The following is a 22,811-nucleotide window of genomic DNA, read 5'->3' as shown; positions in this document are numbered from 1 at the left end:
AGGTGATTAGAGGTAAGGCAGGTATCATTTTCAAATTAATCATAGTCCAAATGGCACCATAGTAGAAGGTCAAAGACCATGATGGAGCTTCTAACTGCCTCTCCAGATCTCCAAATCATTAAATATCTCCCTACTAATAACTAAATAGATTTAAGAAGGTTATATTTACTTTATAAGTGAAATGTGTACCGATTACTACAAGAAGCAAGAGGTGTTTTCAGAACCACCTCAAATTTTACCTGTTGATACTCTTCATCAGTCATGTCTCCACATCACTTACCAACTTACCATGTCTCCACATCACTTACCAACCAAGACGGTTGTGCTATAGATCAAGCTTAGCTCACAGAACAAGAAGATGAGATTCTAAACAGCTCAGAAAACTTCCCTGATAAGCCACGGCTACAGCCTACAGATCTTGAACCCCTGAGGGACTTAATTTCTTCCCTGATGGTGGCCTAAAGATTATAAGGGCAAATTGCCAATGACTGAATTGTTTTTATTTGAACAACAATAAGACACATAGTAATAAAGCCTTAACTGAGTGATGCTGTGGTGTTTACAAAGACTTTCACATGAATTATCTCATTTATCAGTTAAATAATTATCCCATTTAAAACATTAAGTAGGTAGTACAGCATAGAGGTTGGAGGGGGGAGGAACCCAAGTACAAGTATATAAGTTTAGATATACATTTACCTCAATACCATTTATATACTTACACCCTCATTACAGGGAGTGGTAGAGTTGCTCTCCTAACTGTGAGACAAACCATGACTACACTACGCATCAATTAGTGCTACGTATGAGGTAAACAGAGACTATTACCATTCAAACCCTCATTTTTGTGACTGAGACAAGCCAGATATCCAATGAAGTAACTGAACATTACTAAGAGTAAAAGAAGTCAGCCAGGCTGTCTGGCAGATGAGTGCAGATGACACCCCGATCCCAGTGGAGCAAGATTGGCTGGTGGATGACAGAGACTCAGCCCAGCAGGAAGGCTAAGATGGCAACTGCTCAGACACTTGACTTATTCTCACCTGGTGTCAGTACTCTCCTCTCTAAGTGCTTCCTGCTTGGTGACGCCAATAGCTTGCACATTGTGGTGCAATGAATTACTTTTATATGGCCTTGCTAGCTGTGATATTAAAACTCTCACAAAATGATTGGCTGGGTTGCTGTCTTTCAAGAAAGTAATTGCTTCACTCTACAAAGAGTGGCTTAGAAAACCATCAAATAAGGTTGAGCATTTTGCCAAACAGCGAGGCTACCTTTGCCATCACGCTAGCTTTATAGGAGTGAATCTCACAAAAGTTCAGGAGGATCTCTTTTCCGTCAGGAAGAGTCTACACATCAGCATATACCTTAAGGAAATGAGTTATTGGGCCTGAGGTAACAGGACCACAGGGACACCAACATCAATGGGAATAACATAGTTCAAAAATATAATGTTCCATATCCTATTTGATAGGTAGCCACTGGGGGCTTAAAAGCTTTTGACCAGTTATCTCAGGTGCAAATGTTGGTCCCTACCCAACCTGAGGAAAGAAACATGACCAAAACCAAAAGAAATAAGGAAACCGTCAGATGGACAACTGGACCACACAAGCAGTAGTCTGTTTAAACCTGAGACCAGAAGAACTAGGTAGTATCTGCCTACTTATAGAAATAGCTTGCTAGCCCATTCTTTCTATTCTGGCTTAGTCTGAAACTCCACTGAAACTTGTCCATGATGGGCGACCCTAAAGAAATAGAGATGACATAACTTCCAGCATCCCGGCAACATGCCCTAATCCACAGTAGGACAAACGGACAGATGAGTGATGGGACAGTAAAACAGACATGGGTAAAACGGGGAAGGTTGATCAGTTTCTCTTTGAGAATCTGTTATGGCTTTCATCTTACCGTCACTGCGCGTCTAAGGTGTCTGGCTCAGTCTCAGATGAATGTGAATGGAGCATCCATGGACGAGGTGCCTCCCTCCTCGCAGTCTCATGGTACCCGGACACTCTGAGGTACATCCTGTCTGAAAGTGCAATGCAAATAGTCAGACAGATCACACACATGAAATACACTGCCGAATTGCACAATCAACCTAAAAACCGGTACTCCGATTGCACTTATTTTACAAAGAGAATATTTGAACACACCCAAGGAGGCAAAACTAGGCAAGTGCCGAGGTGGGATTTAATCCTAACTCTGTTTGGCTGCAAAATCCCTACCCCTCCACCAGTCCCCATAAGCTTTTTTCCCACATGTGCCAACTACTTTCTTCTTTCTTCCATTTGTCTCTCCTAATAACTTCCAGAAATAGGAGACAACCAAGAAGCCCAAAAGAAAAGTTTTCTTCCCGGGAGAGTATTTTAGCAGAAACTGGGATAGGCATAGGGGGGAAGATGGGGACGTACTGCTCTCTTGGCTCAACTGCACTTCCATTCTTGAGGTGTGCAGATGGAGAGTTAGCACATGCAGTGACTCTCCTGCCACAATCCCAGCCACCAACTATTTTGGTTTAGCAAGTACATGAACTTTCCCACAGATCACACCCTGAAGCAAGCTGTCCTTTTACGATGATTGTAAATACGAGGGGACTTCAAAAAAATCTGTGGGAAAATTGAATTACTTCTTAATTCTATTTTTACAAAAAATTATTTGGAGCCCCCTTTGTGTTGGTAAAGTTAGGTGGCTCATTCAAAAAAAAGAAGGGGAAAAAAGTCCAATGCAAAGCACTCAGCTCTGTCTATAAGTCTTTATAATAAAATAGATTATACTGTATCAAAAACTATGCTCTAGAACTTCTACAAAATATTTTTTAAAGGAGTTTGGAGATTGCAGTCAGGAAAAGATGTTTAAAAAGAGGAAAAAAATAACAAGATACTTTTTTTTTTAATCTGGGATATTGGTGTTTGGGGATTTTATTCCCCCCCCCCCCTTAAATGTTCCTGACTAGTATCTCTCCCTGGCCCCTTTATGCTTTCTGAGGGATGTTCAAATGTGGAGCACAGGACACAACACCAACAGAAGTAAGCAGTCCTGCTACCCCCAAGGCAAAATCCTCAACGATTTCTCTTCTTCCCCCAAATCAGGGACCATAATGTATGTGAGCGCTTTCTCAAAATCAAAATGATTCATCAATTCTGTGCCCTCAGCTCCTTTTACAAGCTGTTAAAACCTGTAGACTACACCTGGGATAATAGGTTTTCAATGAATTAAAGAAAATGTGAAGAATTGTTAAGGAAATCAATTATATAAAAAGTTGTGGCCATTTTAAATTTCATTATAATTTTATGTTTGCTCCTTTTCTTTAAATAACAAAATCTGTGATTCTCAGGAGCCCTGGAGGTGCTTCCAGGTAAATAGTGAACTATTAACCAGAAGGTTGGGTAGTTCAAACACACCAGCCACCACAGCGGAGAAAAATGAGGCTGTTTGATCCTGCAGAGACCTACAAGCCTCAGAAACCCATTATAGGATCACTGTGAGTCACAGTCAGCTTCAAGACAGTGGGTTGGATTCAAAGGCAGTGGGTTAAATGAGTTGGAAAGCAATCCTTCTAATATGTATTACAATTTCAAAGCAGTGAGTGATGAGCATAAGATATTTTGAGATTTCTGTGCAACCCTAAATGGTAACTGTTGCTAAGTGGTTCTGTCCATATCTATAGTTGATGGAAGAGCTATATTTCAAATAAAACGTAGGAAATATTATTTTTCCAAATTAAGTCCTTGGATCGCCTGGATTCTATCCACAGATACTCTGGTAGGACCCAAGGTAAGGTTTCTGTTCCTAGAGACATATATACTGGTTATAAATCTTCTCTGAGATTCCTTTGCCCCATGAAGTCTGCTCCCTCTGCCTTCATTCCTGACCTCTGGGAGCTGTGCTCCTAACCTGAATTCCCCACACTTGTCAGTAAAGTTTTTTTTAAGGGCACCTTGAATATAAAACCAACTGCTATGGAGTTGATTCCAACTTGTGAAAATCCCATGTGTGTGACAGTAGGACTGTATTCCACAGAGTAGTTGGTGCCTGATTTTTGGAAAGAAGATCACTCAACCTTACTTCTGCTGAGATGCATCTGGAGGGAATAGAACCACCAAATGTGTCACCCAGAATCAAACATATTTAACATTTGCACTCCACAAAGACTTCATAACTTGAACAAAATGGATGGAGCCATTAAGAAACCTGCAATAATTTGGATTTTTCTAATCTCTAATTATTAAACATAGAGCTATAGAAGTAGAAGTGTGTCTACAGAGGACTTGTGTTAGTCTGGGTACTTTAGAGAACCAAATCCACAGAAACTCATGTATAAGAGAGAGTTTTTTATAAAGGTTAAGTGTGCATCAAGAAAACATCCCAACCCAGTGTTGCCCAAGCCCACAAATCCAACATTAACCCATATGTTCCATCTCAGAAAACACACACTATGATGCAGACTGCTGGAGGAAAGCCGAGTCAGTGAACCTGTAAGCATCTCAGTGCTGGCAGGGGTCTCCACACGGCTGCTCCAGCAACCAGGGCTGCATCGGGGTAGGTCCATGTGGCTTCTCCTCAGGGATGGCTCGCAGGAAGTGAGCCTTGCCAACTGAAGTAGGGAACTGGCTAAGGCAGCTGCACCTGGGTCTGACCATCAGAGAGCAAGAGACCCGAGAACTAGAAAGGCAAGGTTCACTAAGCCATTTATCCCTCTGTCCTTCAATTAGCCCCACATGTGATTATCGGCCAGGTTGGCGCAATAAACTAACTACCTCAGTGCTTCGTGGTACAAAAGCCAATCTTTAAGCAGCTAGACTAGAATAGGCCACATCAAGGTCTTTGCTACAAAAATTTTTAAAAATTAATAAATAAAAATGTGAAATACCCAATAGAATTTTTTTAATAGAAGAAAAGAAAGGAGGGAAATTTTTAAGGGAAAACATCCAAGAGAAATCGTGAGAGAGAAAGAAATTAAATGCAGAAAAATTAAAAAAGAAGAACAATGAGACATGTTAACAGGTTTCTGAAAAATATGGCAACCCAATAATTAATAGAAATCAACCATATCCTCACTTTCATTGTTATTTTATCTCTGGTAAGTAAACCAGCTCTGAAGATCAGCCTTTGGATTTCCAGAACAGCAAACTTCGACATCTTAATACAGAGAAGACTGCGTGGTGGGCAACCATCACTCAACTGGAAATTACACTCCTTATCTAGAAAAATCCCCTAAATTCTGGTGATTTCAAGTCAAGGGCCCACTCTCAAACACAGTGTTTTCCAAAACGACTAGGACTATCTTAAACACATACATAGCTATGCAAATATCATGTTTCCTCTCATTCTATTTTCAGTGTGTTTTTCAAATTAAACATTAGGCTTTTGAGCACACAGAGGATGTTAGATTAAAGGGCCCGGTTCGTTCCACAAGACTTGGGTTTTCCGCACTTGACTAGAAATAGCTTTTCTCTGGGTGGGCCAGGTGAAATGCAACAAAGTTATTGTTACCTCACTTCCCTTGGCTTTTTGGGTGGAGAAACCAGATGAAAGAGAACGAAAAGAAGCAAAATGAAAAAGGAAGAACAAGAAAAGGGAGATAGCATTTTGGACTTGGTGAGGTCAGCTGACAGCCACCAGCTTCTTTGTTGTTGGCATTTAAAGAACAAATAGGGCAGAGGTAAATGGGGGCAAATGTGACTTATGGCAATGAGAAAAGCCGAAACGCTAGCCTCTCATAGCGGACATTAGTGCTAGGTGCTCGAGATGGCAAGCCCAGCACTACGAGACCCCCCACACTGAGGACACAATCAATTCTGTCAGGTCAACTCCTCAGGGGGTTGGAAGGGTGACCTTTTAATTCATTTGCACAAGGATGATGAGCCTTGGCTAAGAGAGAAATGTTTTCCTTGAGTCATTCATATTTTAGCAAAAATGAATTACCATCACACTTTTTAAAGAGCTCTTTCTACAATCCTCCCCCCACTCTCCCCATTAAATTATATAACCTCGCACAACTGCTAGGCTTTCTTTCATTTTGAAAGTACCGGCAGATTTCTTCCCAGCCAGAGCAGTATGCTTCTAATTACGTGACCGGTGCAGTAACTGAAGTGCACCATACTATTAGCAAGGTGATTGAAGAGCAGTTTTGACAAGCTCTGAGCCTGTCAGGGACATGAACTTCAGGCCTCAGGCCAACATCTGACTCTTGCCTGCCTCTAGTGTCTAAACAGTCCAGAGTTTTCGTTTGGGGATGTGTGAGTGGGATGTTTACATATTTCATAGACCTTATTTTTAGCCAGTTTAACAATGTCTGGAAAAGAAGCAAAGGTTTTTTTCTTTTTTCTTTTTTTGCCTCTGTGTGAAAGTAGTGCTTCCAAAAAAACCATTCCCTCCGTCTCCTGTTATAATTTATGTTATGACGAAGCTATAAATCAGTCATCATACTAGTTAATTTTTTTCCCCCAACAACTATTACATCTGTTAGTTTTGCTGCAGGTCATGAAGTAACAAACACAATTGTTATCAAGAAAAAGATTTTGCTGAATAACAGCTTTGCGCAGCAGCTTTCTGATGAAAGACGGCGACAGAGGTTAATTCTCTGTGGCCCACAACGGCCTCCCCCTTTCCTTCCCAACACTCATTGAGAGAACGTCAGCCTTTTGCTTCTTGAACTCTGAGCTCACGACTATCATAATAGTCAACTGCAGATGCTCAAAATGAAAATTTTCAGAGACTCCCAGGCAGGGGGATTTCCCTCGACCCTGTGAGGATCCTCCACTCCAATTGGATTTGTGGTTGCTGCCATACGATGTTTAACACACATTTTAAAAGGCTTTACAGTCTCACCATTCCCCATCCACCCAGGTAGAGAGTTTTCCTCTTTCCTCTCATAACCAGCTGGAATGGGCAAGAAATGCAAAGTTACTCTAAGTGGCTTACACACTCGACCGCACTGCTGAATCACCCAAGGAAACTTTAAATAAATAAAGATACCTTTGACCTACACCAATCAATTCAACAAGAACAATGGTTTTATTTGTGTTTTTATTAAAAGATAATTTAATTGAGGGCGCTTACAGCTTTTATAACAATCCATACAACAATTATATCAAACATATTTGTACATATGTTGCCATCATTATTTTCTAAACATTTACTTTCTTTTTGAGCCTCTCCCCCACCCCTGGTGACCCCTTGATAAATTATAAATTATTATTTTCATATCTTACATTGACCGCTGTCTCCCTTCCCCCACGGTTTCTGTTGTTCGTCCCCCTGGTTAAGGGGGAGGTTATGTGTCAATCATTTAGATAGGTTCTCCCTTCCTCCCCTCCTTTTCCCGCCTTCCCCCTCCACTCCTGGCATTGCTACTCCCATAACAGTGATTTTACGATTCCGTTTACACATGATTGTGGAAGGTAAAAGGTGTGTGCTGTGATAGGGGTGTATGTGGGTGAATGGGGGTGTGTGGTGTGTGTGTGTGTATGTGTGTGTGCGTGCGCGCGCATGTGGTATATGTGGTGTATGGGATATGTATGGGGTGTTGAGATGTGCTGAGGGGCGTGGGTTGTTCATGGCATGTGTGTGCATGTAGGGTGAGTGATGTGTGGTGTGGTATATCTGCACACGCGTGTGTGTATGGTTGGCAAGGAATGAGACGTTTCTGAGATGTCCTAAAGTTACCACCCTGCACTGTTTCAGCCATGCTTTGTCTTTTCCAGTTCCCTGTCAAGCATTGAGAAACTGGTGTCATTTTCTGGGTGCCACTGACCTGTGCTTTGCACGCGTGCACTAACTTTGTCTTGCAAGGACCACTGGCCATCTCACTGGTTAAATGGCTTAGTGATTGCACATGTGGTGGTAGGCTCTAAACACTGTGCTGTTTGAGATTACAGCTCCTCGGGTACACTTTGTGTAGTATCTTCCAGTAGGCATGGTCTTCTTGGGGTCAAGTTGCCTCCTAATTTTGAACCACCGCCCTTCCAAATGAGCTGCATGCACTCTCCGCCCTCTTTCTGCCATGCTTTCTCTCCAGCTCCTTTCAAACGTCCCTTTTCTTCATCTACACTTTGGGTCTGCCAGATAACGGATGGGCCTGGAGACCCCATTAGCTTTGGAGGTTATCACGGGAGAGAAAATGTTCTTGTGTTCAAATAGAGTTAGACTCTAACAAAGTCAAATAAGCTGTGAAGTCATTTGGGTCAGAACTAGGGCTTGGTAACACATGTACATGCCAAGCCTCCCAAAGGTTTGGCCATTTCTCAGTTCACCTCATCACTCATCTTAACTTCAGGAATGCCCGGCCATGCGCTTCCTTGTCTCTGCCTTGGGTGTAAATAAGGCAGGAACCCTAGAAAGGGCGTGTTTCCCTGCCTCTAAAGAACTCTCAGTTTCAGCCCCTCCATTCCCCTGTGAGACTCTGAGAGAAAGTTCATTTATCTGAGCTTCTGTCTCCTTACCTGTGAATCAGAGTGGGAAACTTGCTCACCTTCATTTACCCTTTTATCGTAAGGAGCCCCCACAGTACTCTGAATTAGGTGATAAATGCTAACCACAAAGCAGGCAGTTCCCTGTGGAAGCAAGACGCAGTGTTCTGCCCAGGTGACGATTTCGTCTCAAAGTGCTTTCTCAGGTGGCTATGAGTTGGAATCAACTTGATGGAAGACCGACGACATGGAGAGGAGCCGTGGCAGTGTAGTGCCTGACACTTGGGGCTGCTAACTTTAAGCTCAACATTTCTACTCCATTAATCAGGAGACAGTTGAGGCTTTCTGAAAATTTGCAGCCTTGGAAACCCAAAGGGGCCTTCTACTGTGTCCCATAGAGGTACTATGAGTCAGAACTGACCCAATGGCACTAGATGAGCTTGGGGATGATATGCTTTAGGAACACTGGTGTTGAAACAAGAGACCCGGATTCTGTTTCCTCCCAATGCTCCTCCTGCACAGCTGCGTTCTTCATCAGGGGAGGCTAATGGAGTGTTGTGGGGCCAAACAAGATTCCATAGAGTTTACAGACTAAGAGAGACTGCGAAGAAAGGACTGGTGATCTACTTCCAAAAGTAAGTCAGTGAAACCCTGTGGACCACAACAGTTCCATGCACAGTAGATCATGGGCTGATACAGACAAGATGATGTTTTGTCTGCAGTGAATGAGTCACAGTGGGTCAGGGGCCAACTTGACAACAGCTAACCTGACAACAACATGTAGTCTCAGAACCAGAATTGAAGGAATAGAACATACAGGTTTGTTTTTGTTTTGTTTTTTCCTTTTGAGGGGATGGGAGAGGTGACGTACTGACATTTATTTTCATAAATGCAGGCTTACAGAAAAATTGTAAGTATAGAACAAAAACTTTCATATATCCTTTATCCAGATGCATCAATCATATACATTTGCTTTATCTTTCTCTTTCTATACTTGCCTGAATCATTTCATAGTAAATTGAATTATTGCGAATAATTCAGTGTTTATTTCCTATGGATGAGGACCGTGTGTCAATAGATAGCCTAGACATATCAAAACATTTCACAATGACCAAAATTAGAAAATTTAACATGGAATCTACTTTATGGTCAATATTTAGAGTTAATCAATTCCCACAATAATGTGTCACGGAATCTGATGACTTAGATGTCTCAATTCCATATGGTGCTTAGCCGTCATCTCTCCCTCAAGTCCTGATTTTCCCTCCCTGTGGAAAGTCTCTAATTCCCTTTTTTCTGTAAGTTTACCCATCTGACTGTGACTTTCATGAGTTTGATTATTTTTTAAGACTGTAGATCTACTCTCTTCTATTTCAAAATTCCCTTATGTGTATTGGGGAGAAAGATGAGGCTTTCTATTCCCATGAATGGTTAATCTTGGAAATTCACAGGAACAATTTCTATCCTGTTCTATCAGGTCACTATGACTCGAAATAGAGTCAATGGAAATGAGTTTGCTCTTTGTTTTTTGGTTTTGGTATATGTATCTTACAATTTAAGATTAGATTCTATTTATGTGTTTGGGGCAGGAATATAATAGAGATGGTATTGTGTCCCTACCAGGCACATAATGTCAGTTTGTCCCTATTTATATTTACTGAAGGTGATAGCCACCAACACAGTGATTAATTTGAAATGATACAAAGGCAGATCTTTAATCTATATATTCTGTAAACAAGTTAGATAAAGCTTCTAAGCTAAGGAAAGGAAAAATGTGAATTCTGGGAAGATTGTTTCTCTTCGTGCTTATGTTCCTTTCATCAGTTTTGCCAGGTGTGAGGCATGTACTAAATGCTGCACAGGCATGATTTTTGGATTACTAAAATATATATGATCACCTGTCAAATGTTGTGCCTAACCACATCATTCTGAGCAAGCAAATCACCCTGGTGTATAGGGGAGACGGACTACTAGAAACATCACCAGCATGGCAGTTAGGAGATCTCTGTTTAGGGTGGAGCGCTCTCTTTCTCACTTGCATAGACCTAATTCTCATCCAAATAAACAGATTTGGAGCTCAATCATTGAAAGTGGTCCCCTTTCAGTTAACAAAAAAATCTGCAAATGACTATTGCAAAAAGATACTCAGCCTCACTTGTTGTTAGGTGCCATTCAGTCCGTCGTAATTCATAGTGACCCTATTACAACAGAATGAAACATCACCTGTTAGGCCCTGGGCCATCCTCACAATTGTTGCTATGTTGGATAAAATTACCCGCCTATCAAAATCTTAACGGGAGAAAGATGAGGTTATCTTTTCCTCTAAAAATTTGCAGTTTCAAGGTGCTCTATAGAGCTGTTATGAATCTGAATAGACTTGCTGAGAGTGGGTTTGGGTTTCTGGGATCAGAACAGTCAAACAAAGCACAATGCTAACACCACATACTTGAGAGGCTATGTCTGAGTTGAATCCCTCATCCCTGCTGATGGGAATATAAAATGGCTTAGGTGTTCTTGTAAAGAACTTCAGAAGTTTCTTATAAAACTAATCATGTAATTATCTTCTAAACCCATGATTGCCTTCTTGGACATTTATTACAGAGAAAAGACAATTCATTGTTGTTGTTTTTACATTTGACCCATCATTGCGGAACTGTGTCAGCCCATCTCATTGAGGGTCTTCCTCTTTCTGGTGCCCCTCTAATTAACAAACATGATGCTTGTCTACTCAGACTCATCCCTCCTGATAACGTGACCGAGTATGTGAGAGCAACTCTCAGCACCATCAATTCTAAGGAGTATTCTGGCTGTATTTCTTTCAGATTTTTTTGTTCTTCTGGCACATAATAGTATATCTAACATTCTTTGCCAACCTTATAATTCAAAGACAAAGATTCTTCTTCAATCTTTCTTACTCATTGTCTAGCTTCCACATGTATATGAGACCATTGACCATGCCATAGTTTGGGCCAGGCACACTTTAGTCCTAAAAATGACTTTTAAAACTTATGTTCAGGGACAGGAAGTGGTGTTAACAAATCCAGGAACAAAGGAACAACAAGTGATCCAAATAGGTGGTAGGGCGTAACCAAGGATAATGTAATTGAGAGGAATTCCTGAACCCCTAGTGGGGACTGAGCATGATGGTGGGACAGGAGGAAAGTCAAAGGAAATAGAGGAAAGAGCTGGGAGGGAAAGGGCATTTAGAGGTCTAGATAAAGGCATGTACATATGCAAATATATTTATATATGAGGATAGGGAAATAGACCTATGTGCATATATTTATAGGTTTAGTGTATATTTGTATATTTATATATATTTAGTAAATATTTATAGGTTTAGCAGAAGGACATTGGGCCTCCACTCAAGTACTCCCTCAATTCAAGAATACTTTCTTCTATTAAATTGGCATTGTATGATGTTCACCTTCCCAACACAACTGCTGAAGACAAAGCGGGTGAATAAGCAAATGTGGCGAAGAAAACTGATGGTGCCTGGCTATCAAAAGATATAGTGTCTGGGGTCTTAAAGACTTGAAGGTAAACAAGCAGCCATCTAGCTCAGAAGAAAAAAAGCCCACATGGAAGAAGCAAACCAGCCTGTGTGGCCATGAGGTGTCGAAGAGATTAGGTATCAGGCATCAAAGAACAAAAAATCATATCATTGTGAATGAAGGGGAGTGCAGATTGGGGACCCAAGGCCCATCTGTAGGCAACTGGACATCCCCTTACAGAAGGGTCGTGGGAAGGAGATGAGTCTGTCAGGGTGCACTGTCGCAACGATGAAACATATAACTTTCATCTAGTTCCTAAATACTTCCTCCCCCCCCCCACTATCATGATCCCAATTCTACCTTACAAATCTGCCTAGACCAGAGGATGTACACTGGTACAAATAGGAACTGGAAACACAGGGAATTCAGGACAGATGATCCCTTCAGGACCAGTGGTGAGAGTGGAAATATCAGGGGGGTGGAGGGAGGGTGGGGTAGAAAGGGGGAACTGATTACAAGGATCAACATATAACCTCCACCCTGGGGGACAGACAACAGAAAAGTGGGTGAAGGGATACATCAGACAGTGCAAGATATGACAAAATTATAATAATTTGTAAATTATCAAGGGTTCACAAGGAAGGGGGGAGTGGGGAGGGAGAGGAAAAAAGAGGAGCTGATACCAAGGGCTCAAGTAGAAAGCAAATGTTTTGAGAATGTTGATGGCAACAAATGTACAAATGTGCTTGACACAATGTATGTACGTATGAATTGTGATAAAAGTTGTACGAGCCCCCAAGAAAATGATTAAATAAACCCAAACTTAAGTTTAGAGACTTCCAAGAAGATGGGACTACATATGCTACACAAACCCTCCACACCAATGATATGAGAAACCAGATAAAACAGATATACACGATAATTCCGATACTCTTTCAGAGGAAACAATAGCAAGTAGATCGTCCTCCTAGGAGAAGAAACTGAGCAAAATTTGTGTGCGAAGAAACATATGGATGGAATGTGGCTCGGCCCTCTTGAATCGTTGCAAGCTGCATTTGATTGAGAGGGTCCTTCCTGACACCGCATGCATACACAGGTGGTTGTCAACAAGAAAGGAGATAGCAACTGTGCCCACGTGGCCCCGCCATACCTGAACCTCCTGCCACCCTACCTACTAGAAGACTAGTTCCTGCTCCTGTACTATCTGAGGATCTATAGATAGTAACTAGCACGAGCTAAACCCACCCTCAACTCTAGGACATGAGCATAAAATTGAGAACTGCATACATATGTACATTCTCCATCACACTAGGAACAGGCAGTGAGTGTCTAAGGCAGAGGTTCTCAACCTGTGGGACGCGACCCCTTGGGGTCTGAACAACCCTTTCAAAGGGTTCGCCTGATTCATAACAGGAGCAAAATTACAGTGATGACGTAGCAATGAAAATAATTTTATGGTTGAGGGGATCACCACAACATGAGGAACTGTATTAAAGATTCGCGGCATCAGAGAGGCTGAGAACCATTGGTCTAAGGTCTCACCAACATCCAGTCATCAATTAAATACAAATACAACCCCACATTGTCTTAGAAACAAAAGATAGTTTCAGTTACACACAGAAATATGATAGAGAAGCTCAAACGTTAGCTAAACACCGTGCCAAGAGCCCATTCTGAGGAAGAAATGGCATTGGAATTTCTTGATAAGGAATGATATTTAGGTACTTTCATTAGATTGAGAAAGATGGAGAAAAGCTGAAATCAAAATAAAGGAAAATACAGAATGAACTGCAGAAGACTTCGCAAAAACACTACAAAAACAAAGGAAAAACTAAAAAGTTACAGAAACAGAAAAATGAAACGCTGTGTACAACAGAGGAAATATGCCTGATCCTGAACGATCTTCGTGATCATTGATGTATTCACAGCCATTGTTGTAGGCACTATATTTTGAGTGCTTTTCAATTCAGGGGATTTATCATCCAACACTATGTTGAATAATATTCTGTTATAATCTGTCAGGCTTCCACTGGCTAATGTTTTGAGAGTAGGTTGCCAGCCCTTAGTTGCTAGTGTTACCTCTGGCAGTTCCCCCTGAAATCTGTGCAGTATAAAGGACCAGCTGGTATTTGTTCTAGGAGGCATAACTTTTTTAATCAAAGCAATATGCAAGTAAAACAGACTGGTGCTTGATTGTCTAGCTTGGTCTTATTTTCACATTTTTCCCCGCTAAAAGAAAGTTCTTATGATTATTTTTGTTATTATTATTTTCATCTGGAAATAGTTTTTCCTAAGTGAAAAAGAAGTACCACGAAGTGCTTCTTTGTTGTAAGGATGTTCAGACTTTGTCTTCCGTACTTTGGACATGTTGTCATGAGAGACCAGTCCCTGGAGGTGGGCATCATGTTTGGTGAAGTAGAAGGCAGTGAAAGAAAGGAAGGGCTTCAAGGAGATGGCTTGACACCGCGGCTGTACGATGGCCTCCAGTCTAAGAACAATTGTGAAGATGGTGCACAACCGGGCAGTGCTTATTTCATTGTGCCGAAGATTGCTATGACTTGGAATTACCCGATGGCACCTAACAATGAGAAGTATATATATATATATATATATATATATATATATATATATATATATATATATATATATATATATATATATATATATATATATATATATATATAATTTTGTGGGAGGGAGGGGAAAAAAGAGGACCTGATGCAAAGGGCTTAAGTGGAGAGCAAATGCTTTGAAAATGATTAGGGCAAAGAAGAATGTACGGATGTGCTTTATACAATTGATGTATGTATATGTATGGATTGTGATAAGAACCCCTAACAAAATAAAATGTGAAAAAAAATAGAAACCAAAAAAACAATTTTTTGTTTATGGTTGAGGGTTAAAATCTAATTCTGATAGAATCATAATAAATCACCATTTGCTTTAGAAAAGAAAAAGGAGTTTTTGAAAAATAGAGTTAGTTGTTATTTGGTTAAGTTCATTCATTAATAAAGAGAACTATATCTTTCTAGTCTAGGGAAATAATTTCTCAAGTTAATAGTTATTCACAAGTCTACATATTTTTCTTTCATAAAATTTAAACATTGACATTGTTAAATTCAATAAAATTAACTTCAGAGCCTTCTCTGATGCTTACTTTATACTAACTTGTCAAATTTTGAGGCTACATGTTTTGTTTTGTTTTTTATCATTTTATTAGGAGCTCATACAACTCTTATCACAATCCATACATCCGTCCATTGTGTCAAGCACATTTGTACATTTGTTGACATGATCATTCTCAAAACATTTGCTTTCTACTTGAACCCTTGGTATCAGCTCCTCCTTTTTCTCTCTCCCTCCCTACTCCCTCCTCCCTCATGAACCCTTGATAATTTAGAAATTATTATTCTTTTTGTCATATCTTACACTGTCTGACATCTCCCTTCACCCACTTTTCTGTTGTCCATCCTCCAGGAAGGAGGTTATACGTAGATCCTTGTAATCGGTTCCCCCTTCCCACCCAAGACTAAGTGTTTTTAAATACTTGGAATAATGAATATATTTACATTTAAAAATTTTATGTTCTGCATCTTTAAAAGCCTACAAACTTGGGAGGTATTTTCTATTTAAATGATTTTGATTTGTGTACTGGACAGTATTTTATTCTATTGTTGATAAAGTCACTCTAAGTTGAAACCAACTTGATGGCACCTAACAACAATCTGTACAAATATTTCTTTCTAAACTTGTGAAGCCAAAAGTATTGCAAGATACATAAAGCCATTCTATTTGGGGGGTGGGCTGTGGGGGAGTCTCACTCACCCAGCAATCTAATGAGGAATATCTCACATTTAGATTTGTGGACAAGAGAAATTCCTTTAATCCTCAACTAAATGCTTACTTATTAGAGGACGTCATCAAATTAAGCATTACTGTCCATGTGAACTACGTCAGCAGTTACCACAAACATGCAGTTTATCCAGGGGAAAAATATCGAAACGCTTTAAAACATCTTCAAGCGTGAAATAAGAAAGCATCAGATCAAAGAGAGGAAGCAGTTACAAGGTCAGTTAAGCAGTTAATAGCTGAAGAGGAAAGATAGCATATAATCCTCCAAGCATTCATCTTTCCATCCTGCCTGGGAATTGTCAAATCCATGTTTTGGAATAATTACAAAGAACAGAAAAGGTGTAACTTTTGAAAATTTGATTATTATATTGGTTCCATGTTAGATAAAGACAACACTCATTCCAAAGATTGTTCCTAAAATACTGATGACTGACAACCTGTACCTATGATCAGCTAATGGCATGGTTCAGAGGGTTGACAAGAAAGTTTGGGAGAACATCATTCTCCAAGATAATAATGACAGTATTATTTATACATTTCTTAAGTTTGCAAAACAAGCACTCAGGAAAAAGTACTCAAATTCAATAAATAATTTGAGACATGTTTAAAATATTATAGAAAAACCAGAAAGTCTGCAGCTACAACAACAGAAAGTGTTAAAAGGTTGACATCAGTATTTGTTCTGAAAAACTCTATGATTCCAATAATTCACTCTTATGAGAATTGAGATCACATGCAAACAAGAAATTATTAAATATATTTTCCGACTAATATTCTAACCTAAATAGAGGGTGATGGTTGAGCTTCCCCACCCCAAGTAACAGGCATGTGTGTTCAAATTCCTATTAAGTAACTAAAGCATCATTGTGTATTGTTGTTATCTGCCATCAGAGTCAGACCGACTCATTGCGACCCTCTGAACAATCAAATGAAACACTGCCTGGTCCTGCGCCAACCTCACAATAGTTCTTAGGTTTGAACCCATTGTTGAAGCCATCTTGTCAGGCCTTCCTCTTTTGTTGATATCCCTCTACTTTATCAAGCATGATGTCCTTTTCCAAGGACAAGTCTATCCTGACAACATATCTGAGGTTTGTGAGAAAGGTCTTGCCATCCTTGCTATACTTCTTCCAAGACGGATTTGTTGTTCTTTGGGCAATCTATGGTATTTTCAATAGTCTTTGCCAGTACCAAAATTCAAATGCATTGAATTCTTCCTTCCTTATTTGAAATCCAACTTTCGCATCCAGACTAAGAACAGACAACAAAGAAAACTCAGCTGCCCCTTTGCAGGAAGAAGCCGCTGAAAACCTTATATATAGCTTTGAAGCATTTTCTAATAGATCGGTATATATATATATATATATATATATATATATATATATATATATATATATATATATATATATATATATATATATATATATATATATATATATATATATATATATAAAATGTAAGTCAAAACATATTGCTACAAAACCATAGAAATCTTCATTTTAAAAATATATTAAAATATAGCTATTGTTTTTCAATAACCTTCCATCTATTTCTGTACCCTTCTAAATTTGGTGTTTTCACCTCTCTAATTCTTCACCCCAAAATTCTGTATTCTTCGAAATGGCAATTTGGGCACCTTTATAGACTCAAATTATGCTACTTTGACATGTTCTTTAAATTTGGGAGAATAAAATAAAGTCTAAAAGTGCCAAGATCATCACTGGGGGGGAGGGGCAGAGAGGGCAAGGTTTCTTAATCTAAGGCATCCCTTGCTACTTTCAAAGAATTAGCAAGTACACTATCATGAAGGTGAAAAAAAATTCTTCAGAACAACTTTCTATTCTCATCCTTGCAATTTCCCATTTTCTTAAAAGTTCTTGATAGTAAGGCATATGATCATGTTGTGTCCATTGAGAAAAATTAAGATTACCCCTTTGGAAATACAGGAAAGAACTAGGAGGCAAAGGACATGTATAGAGGTCTAAATACAGGCATGTACATATCTAAATATACTTATATATTATGATAGGGAAATAGATCTATGTACATATATGTGGGGAAAGCCAGCCCCTCACACTATCACGGGTTCAGTAAGGACAATTGTATGATATATATATATATATATATATATATATATATATATATATTACTTTAAAGTCATAGAGAATAATGGAAATAACAGTGGGGGTAAAATGAAGAAGTCACGAAGACACATTTCATGGTAGCATGCTCACCTCAGCTCCTCTTGGTGGTACACATGGGGATGTGGGAGGAGAGGAGGGCAGGAGAGAGTCTCTCTATTTCTGGCCAAGGCCCATGTATACTTAGGACTGCATGATGATGTGGGAGGAGAGGAGGGCAGGAGAGAGTCTCTCTATTGCTGACCAAGGCCCATGTATACTTATGGGTGTGATTACAGGTAACCACACACGTCATAGGAAGGGGCAGTACAATAGGCATGCACATCATAGGAAGCGGATATACAACAGGCATAAGCGTGACAGGAAGGGGATGAGCTAGGTACTAGGTACTGGTACTAGGAAGGGGAGGGACTAGGGGTCTACATGGGACAAGATGGGAGGGCCCTAGACTCAATATGGCAGCCTAACTTTGGTCACCCTTGAGTGGATTTGACCTCCCTGGGCTCTCCTTCAGTGAAACAATCTAAGATCCTTATCAGAAGGGAGTGGGCCCTGCTTAGGGTGGGACAGACTATACAGTCTGATTGCTTTAGATGGCTGACCACCATAGGGAGAATAACCTCTGACCTACTTTCATTAACCTCCAAGTGTACAGTCATTTACCATGCGTAGCAAGCAGCTAGGTCTGGCATATGTTTGGGGTAGACAACTTGGGAGAAATCTTTCTGTGTGCCACAATTCCTCCTTTTGTTTTAAGGATTAAATCCAAAAGAGCTACAGTGGCTACATAGTTCTTTTCTGAACATTGAAAGCTGTCAAGACAAAATTGATGACTATATTAAAGTAGCCAAGCTAAAACCTCGGGCTTATGAAAAGCATTTTGAATCCAGGGTCAGGGGATAAGCCCCCATATTCCCATCTACTTTGGGGGGAAGGTATGAGAGGGGCTGGATATCACCATGGGAAGAAATAGAGCAAATAGGAATGTCTGCTTCTATAGATAGAGAGAATCAACCATATGCTCAATTTAAGGCAGCACGGCTTTAAGTGGAGTGTCTGTGAAAAAGATAATTAATTCAGGAAAATGTACTTGGACTCTATCTCTCTTTCCAAAGTGGTAGCTTTCCTACTGTGGAATACTACCTTTTCAGATTCCCTCTGTACTAGTTGGGGAATAAGTCCCAGTCATATTTCCCTCAGTGTTAGTGTCCCAAGTTGTCTCCCTCACACATATATTTATAAGTTTAGCATTAAGGTAGCAAGCAGACGGACATTGGGCCTCTATTCAAATACTTTCTCAATGCAAGAACACTTTGTTCTATTAAACTGGCATTCTGTGATGCTCACCTTCCTGACACAATTGCTGACGACAAAATGGGTATATAAGCAAATATGGTGAATAAAGCTGATGGTGCCCAGCTATCAAAAGATAGCATCTCGGGTCTTAAAGGCTTGAAGATAAATAAGCGGCCATCCAGCTGAGAAATAACCAAGCCCACATGAAAGAAGCACACCAGCCTGTGTGATCATGAGGAGTCAATGGGATCAGGAATCAGGCTCAAATGTCCAGAACAAAGAATCATATCAATGTGAATGAGGGAGAGCAGCGCAGAGTGGAGGCGCAAAACCCATCTGCAGACAATTGGACATCCTCTTACAGAAGGGTCACAGGAATTGATGAGCCAATCAAACTGTAGTATAGCACCAATGAAACATACAACTTTCCTCTAGTTCTCTAATGCTTCCTCCCCCCCACCCATTATCATGACCCCAATTCTACCTTACAAATCTGGCTACACCAGAGGATGTACACTGGTACAGATAGGAACTAGAAACACAGAGATATAGGACGGTTGATCCCATCAGGACCAGTGGTGAGAGTGGCAATACTGGGAGAGTGGAGGGAGGGTGAAGTGGAAAGGGGGAACCGATTACAAGGATCTACATATAACCTCCTCTCTGGGGAATGGAAACAGAAAAGTGGGTGAAGGGAGACATCGGACAGTGTAAGATATGACAAAATAAAAATTTATAAATTACCAAGGGTTCATGAGGAAGAGAGGAGCAGGGAGGGAGGGGGGGAAATGAGGTGATGCCAGGGGTTTATGTGGAGAATAAATGTTTTGAGAATTATGAGCATAACGAATGTACAAATGTGCTTTATACAATTGATGTATGTATGGATTGTGATAAGAGTTGTATGTGAACTAAAAAGATGATGTGAATTAATAAATGACAGTGAAAGCCCCAAATTAATTTGCTGGGTCTCTACATGTATTAAACCTTCAGAGAATCTCTTCCAGTCATTGATCAAGGATGTAAATCACCTTGCTATCACACAGGATGCATTAGAGAGTGAATTAATGCATATGCAATGACATTAAATTTAACATTTTATCATTCTTTCTCCCTTTTGACCTATTTTTAAATTGGGTTGGTTTTTATTATTTTCTGCTTCATTTGGATTGAGATTTTTCTGTTTCATTTTGTTATTTTTGTTTCGGAGTGAGGGTTTTATGTTTTTTATTTACGTAAAATTCAGGAAAGACTAAAACTGGGCTGCCGGCGCCGCACTTCCCGTTGGCTGCCGCTGTGGGACCGCAGTCATGGCGGACGGACGTGCTGGAGGTGCCGAGGGCGCGCGTGAACACCAGCATGTTAGCTCAGTTCATGGACCAGCTCGTCTGCTTCGTAGGGAAGCTGGAAAAGATCCATCCCACTGGAAAAATGTTTATTCTTACAGATGGAGAAGGAAAAAATGGAACCATTGAGTTATTGGAGCCTCTTGATGAAGAAATTTCTGGAATTGTGGAAGTTGTTGGAAGAGTAACAGTCAAGGCAACTATAATGTGTGTGCATCCTATGTCCAATTTAGAGAAGATAACCATCCTTTTGATCTTGGACTCTACAATGAAGCTATAAAAATTACCCATGAGTTCCCTCAGTTTTTTCCTTTGGGGATTGTAAAGTATGATTGAGTTTGACGGACTCTTAGGACTGAATTTGATGGTGGAGAACTAAAGGGGGCCTCCCTCTATTGTTGGAAGAGACCCCTGTGGTTTCTATAGGTAATTTGCTCAGTTTTCACTTCCATTTCCTTAACCAGATCTTTCACTGACAGTTCTTGCTAGAACAGGTATGCCAACCTTTTTTCACATAACGGTGTGCAGTCTTCATATAAAAAAAATCTACTGCTCATGTCCTTTGTATAATACAATTAGGTGTAAAAGCAAAAAAAAAAAGACTAAAACTGGATTAAGAGTTTCTTAGGGTTATGACAACGGATATTTGGGGAACTAATAATGAGCACAGAAATGAGAAAAATGTTCTAAAATTGATTGTAGTGCTGATTGCACCACTTTTTAAAAATATCTTTAAACCATTGAATTGTTTGATGTGTGAATTATATGTAAATTAACCTGTTAAAATTAAAAAGCAAAAAGATATAACCATTAAAAAAGAAGCAAAAGCAAAGTCAAGGGGATACTTTCACTTAAGCCAATGTCTCAGTGTATCTCATAATTATCATCTATTTCTCTTTGTAGTTTTTGGATATAAGATTTAAGCAATGATAATAAACTATAAATAAATAAAAATTTAAATTATGTTTTAGAAGTTATGTGCTAGATGCAATTTTTGAAGGAAAATATGTTGCACTGTCTAATATGATAGCCACTGGCCATGTGCCTGTTTATATTAATTTTAAAAAGATGAAACAAAAAAACAATTATCTACTTGTGCTAATCATATTTCAAATGCAAATTTAGAATATTTCCATTTCAGATTGTAGCATTTCTATTGTATGTGCTAGTTTAAGAGGATCCTATATGAACGAGAAGCCAGGTTTAAATGCACTAAAAAATGAAGCAATGTCTCAAGTATTCAAATACTATACACATTCCATGGTAAGAAAGCAAGAGAGAGTGACCATGTCAAAAAGAAGCTAAAATGTGACATTTGATTCCATTAAGGATGAGAAGACTGGGGCCAGGATGAGAACATTGTAGAATGTGTTCAAAATAAAAAGGGCAGAAAGTTGAATTGAGAAACTTTCAACTGGAAGTCGAAGAATACAAGGTCTTTAAGTTCAAGCTCTGACATGACAGGGAGTAGGTTTGCTTAAGTAGGAAAATAACCCCGACTTCAAGTGCCCTTTTAACATACTTGTCTAATATCACCTAAGCTTCACACTTCTGAAAAGGTTGCAATTCTGGCAACAACAAGTGTCAAATGGCACATCTGAACGTTAACACTTTCACTATGAAATCTCATGGTGTAGAATCAACATGCTTAATTGCTAACTAAAAGGTTAGTGGTTCAAAGCTATCAGCCATTTCATAGAGGAAAGAGGTGACAATTGCAATGATTTACAATCTTGGAAAGTATGGAGCAGTTCTACTTTGCCCTGTAGGGTGACTATGAGTTAGAATAAAGTCAAAAGCAGTGGGTTTGGTTCATGGTTTGACTATGAAATCAGGGAGTTTACTTCACTGTCAGAAACCCTAGAGAAGACATATGTTGAATGAAGTTCTTTATATCAATTTCAGGCATTCCTCCAGTCTCCCCAAAGAAGCGCGTGCTAATGTGTCTCTACAGTGATTCCCAGTAGTGTGCACTCACGCTCCTCTTTTGTGCTCAGATGTAGTTATCATAGGCGTTGTTTATCTTAACCTTCATGATCTTGATGAGACAAGATTAGTGGCTCTTTGAAAATGAAAATCTACAGGATTAGGTTGAGCTCATCTATTTTTTGAGATATAAAAGAGATTAAATAAGACACCAGAGATGAGTGGGACCTCATTTTTATCCAGAAAGAAGAGTCCCTGTACTGAGGAACTCCTATACCCAGGCAAAGGTGGATGCCAAGACCCATGGAAATCTCCAAGGAATGCCAGGCCCACAGATGTTGGAGG

At 39.7% G+C, this 22,811-nt stretch overlaps 1 pseudogene; it reads left to right on the top strand.

Annotated features, from left to right (window-relative positions):
- Positions 1–1,845: 1,845 nt before the first annotated feature.
- On the top strand, positions 1,846–20,881 carry LOC142422636 (replication protein A 14 kDa subunit pseudogene; annotated as a pseudogene).
- Positions 20,882–22,811: the final 1,930 nt, after the last annotated feature.

The sequence above is a fragment of the Tenrec ecaudatus genome, chromosome 12 (assembly GCF_050624435.1).
Source record: "Tenrec ecaudatus isolate mTenEca1 chromosome 12, mTenEca1.hap1, whole genome shotgun sequence".
NCBI classification, from domain to species: Eukaryota; Metazoa; Chordata; class Mammalia; order Afrosoricida; family Tenrecidae; genus Tenrec; species Tenrec ecaudatus.
This window is presented reverse-complemented; position numbering and strand designations above follow the sequence as displayed.